The sequence below is a fragment of the Pteropus alecto genome, unplaced genomic scaffold (genome assembly GCF_000325575.1).
Source record: "Pteropus alecto unplaced genomic scaffold, ASM32557v1 scaffold113, whole genome shotgun sequence".
Classification (NCBI taxonomy): Eukaryota; Metazoa; Chordata; class Mammalia; order Chiroptera; family Pteropodidae; genus Pteropus; species Pteropus alecto.
Genome location: NW_006433949.1, coordinates 4,285,509 through 4,289,752, shown reverse-complemented (window position 1 = coordinate 4,289,752; position 4,244 = coordinate 4,285,509).

Below are 4,244 nucleotides of genomic sequence, written 5' to 3'. Positions count from 1 at the left end.
ATTCCTATGATATATATATATATTAGATAAATGTGAATATATAAAAAATTAAAAATATATTTAAAATGCAAAATAGTTATTATATATAACTTATTAATATATATTGTTAATACATAATACATTATATGTTAATAGTATGTTTATTGTGTGATATAGAATATAGAAATATATTTTAAAATCTAATTAAGCATAAACATCAATATAAATTATATACACACACATATATATTTTTTTTCTATTGGAGAATCCTAACTAAAATGCTATAACCTGGACTTATTCAGTCATTATGGTAAGAGCCGTATTGCCTTGGGGCCTTTGCATTAGAAACCCGATGCCACCAATTCCTTGAGCTAGAAGATGCAAACAAGATTGGACCAAATTCTCATAAAACTCTGTGTGCAACTGCTATTCAGTTTGCTTGGAATGCAGAATTTTTCTGTGTGACATCATTATATTATATATTTACAAGGTTATCCACAGTAGATTGGAAGCTAATTGAGAGGCTAAGCTTTGACTTATTCACCACTGTACTCCCGGTGCCTGGAACAGTGTCTGGTTCAAAGGAAGCACTCAGTAATTATTCAATGAGTGAATGATAATAGCTGATTTTCACTAGAGAATTCCTATAGGCTAGACACTGTTCTAAGTGCTTTACGTTTATTATACTCACTTAATTGTTGTGATAAGCTGAAGCTATTGGCCTGGTTACATAGACATGTTAAATAACTTGCCCATATTCTGACTACATATCGGGGACAGAACTGGATCTTAATCAGATAATGTGATTTTATAGCCTAAGCTCTTAGCCTCTACACTAGTGTGGTCCTTGGACCAGCAGCAGCAGCATCCTGTGGGAACTTGTTAGAAATGTTCATTATTCTTCCTCCCACCCCAAACCCATCTAATTTGAAACTGTGGGGGTGGGCCCAGCCCTCTCTGTTGTGACAAGCCCTCCAGGGGATTCTGATGCAATTAGATTTGAGAACAACTGCCCTACACTCTACTGCTTCTCAGCCTTTGAGCTCTCCATGACTTGACTTTCTAAGAGAAAGAATGGATACTCACCTGCACGTTATGGAAAAACAAAGGAGTCTTATTAAATGTCATTTGTGTACCGGTGTGGTTTTGTTTGTTTCTGTTTTTGCTATTAATTGAAGCTATAGTCCTTTGGTCAAGTTACTTAGTATATTTTTGGACCTCAATATTGGCACCTGTAAAATGATAAGGGCTGGAGGCTGGACTAGAGAGAGAGAGAGATGGCATTGAAAGGACCTGAGGAGTTTTTAAAAAATTCCAATGCCAGAAGTCCAGCCAGACCAATTAAACTGGGCCTTTGGGGGTAGGATCTAGCATTGGCATTTTAAAAGCTTACCAAATGATTCTAATATTCGACCAAAGTCGAACTACTGCCCTAGACTAAGCCAATCACAGCAACCCCGGTCTCCTGATTGACTTACAGGGTGACCATGTGACCCAGTTCTGCCCAATGAGATGTCAGGGGAAATAGGGGTGGCACCTTTAGGAAACTTTCCTTATTACTTTGTTGATCCTTGCCGTAGGCCATCTCCAGCCTCTCTCTCAGTGCCAAAATTCTGTCACTTTAAAGAGAAAAAGAGAGATGAAGACCAGGATTATGAGCTCCCATCTCTATAAGTAGCCTGGAAGTTGAGATATAGGAGGGTTGAGTGGAAACTATGTCCTGCCTCAAGGGAGTAGAGTTTGTAGATGGAAGATTTAAGCAGAAAAGGAATGTAGCAATGAAATATTAAATAATGTACAATCAGTGGGAGGCAGGCCGGACAACCTGACTTGGAAAACGGGACAAAGACAGGCCATAGAACCAAAACCATGGTCAAAATTATTACACGGAACCCAGCCAATAAGGCAACTGTTGCAGACCTTCAGAAGCTACTTCCCTGCGGTCCCTAGAATCTGGATGTTGCTTTCACTGTTTCCACTGTCAGAAAGAATTCACCAATTCTCCCCTGTAGTGGATTCTTCCTAAAACTAATGCTGCATTTAAAAACCCCTGGGAGACATGTCAAATTGGCCAGGCCTGGGTTGCATGCTAGTGAGTACCTGGTATACAGTTTAAATGGTGAGAATAACATCGGCCTCCCACCAAGCCTTGTGAACTGGAAACAGTCCCTGAACATAGTAGAGGGGTTCAGATGCTGGTGGCCAAAGGATCACAAATGTCCACTACACCAGTATTTGGCCATTTGGGACAGCAGCCAGATGTCGCCAAAACTGATTTTTTAAGAGAAACTAGAAATTTGGATTTTTGTGTGAAATTCCTGTATGTTAAACATTGGCATCTAGTTTTTTAAAAACTGATGGCCGAGCAAAAATGTGACTTTTGATTTCTCAAGTTTAGATAGATGATTGGGCAAAAGATAGAGTAATTTCTTCTTACCTTCTCCCTTGATTTTAGATCTTTTGGAGACTTGAGGGCAAATCAAGCTGATATCTCCATGCGGATTGAGACACTGATGAGTATAGGCACAAACTTTTCTTATATAATCAGAACCAGATTGAAAATGCTTTAATAAAACATCGGGTCCTGGAGATGGCAGGATCAGAGGTTACAAACAAAATTACCAATGAAAGGCATTTGCTCTCGAAATTGAATTAGGGAAAGGGAGCCCTGGATTTTATTACTCTCAACTTTGGAACGAACTTGGCTTTGGACACAGCACTTACTGCCTTCATTTATTTTTAAGACTTGTTTTTATGAGAGAATGGGATGCGAGGCTATCTTTGGAAGATGCTGGCAGAAGAAAATCAAACTGGGTCTTTCTCCCGAATATGTTTATACTGGTGAAATCATGTTTAAACGAAAAGCAAGGACTTGATGGAGGAAAAAAAAATCTCAGAGCAATTTGAAGGGTCTGTATAAGGGGAAGGTCTATCTTCTTTGGTGACTACAGCAAAATCATTGAATGATAAGGAATTTAAGTCCTCAGATCTTTTGAGGCACTTACATCCTCCAACTACTTTTACTTGTCAGAAGCCCCCAAATGCCCCACATCAAGGCTTAAGGACATTTATTCATCATCCTCTAACTTTTGTTCTTTGAATAACTGATAAATAATTATTTATCAATTCCTGAATCTGATTCTCTTTAAGTTTGAGATTAAAGCGGTAACTCACATGAGTTCGCTCCATGATACTTGGGTTCAAAAAAAAAATTTCACATTTCTTAATTTTTCTAAACTAAATATGTTTAGCTCGGGTCCTCCACTGTTCCTTCCTCAAGCCAAGGTAGTTTGGAAATTCAGTCTATGGGGGGTTGGGAGTTGCGTTCCTTCTCTTCCCTAGGGTCATTTAAGAAGCCTAAGAGGTTGTAGATAAATAGGCCAGAAAATATGGGTAAGGCTTCAGTTCTTCCTGTAGTCCGTTGGAATAGATGCTGTTTGTACAGACTGAAGTGACTCCTTTGAAGACGGGCAGCTCTGCTGAGAATAGTGTCCTTTCGCTCAGTGTACAACTCAGCTACTCAGAATTTTTGCCGTTGCTTCCAGTGGCACAGGGTTTGACGTTTAGACTTTCCTGTGCCCTTCCTTTGAAGTCCTACCTACTCCTCACCCCTTATTACTCAAAGTGGGGTCCCAGGAACAACAGAATCCACACTGCTTGGGATCTTGTTAGAAATGTAGAATCTCTGGACCCACCTCAGATCTTCTGAATCAAAACTGCATTTTAACAAGGTCTCCAGGCAATTTGTGTGCACATCTCAGTCAATAAGCCCTGGATACCACATAATGTATCTCTTATCCCCCCATCCTGTTCCTCTCTGCTGTTCTGCATCCCTTGTGTGGAATTCCTTAGGGAACTGCGCTTCTCTTCTCTCCACCTCCTTCCCTCTAAGGGCATAGCATTTTGATAATTCAACTCCAAGTCTCAAAGTTCCTGGGCATCCAAGCTCCCCTGAGCCAGGCAAACCCAGCAGCCTAGGACTATGAGGTTTAATTGCTTGGGGGTGTGGGGGGGTGGAATCTCCCTTCGTCTTTGCAATGAGTCTACAGTAGAAAATAAGTCCAGTTAATTTCTCAATCACATTATTCCATCATACTAATAATAGGCCCTCCAGGCTGGTAAAATTTTTAAAATATTTTTTTTCTGGAATCTTTCCTGATTCTGCTTGAAGTCCAGCATAATTGCCCTGGGCTGGAATTTCTGGAGTCATAATAAAAAAGAAAGAAAGAAAAAAAAAAAAAAGAAAAGAAAAGAAAGAAGTGTTA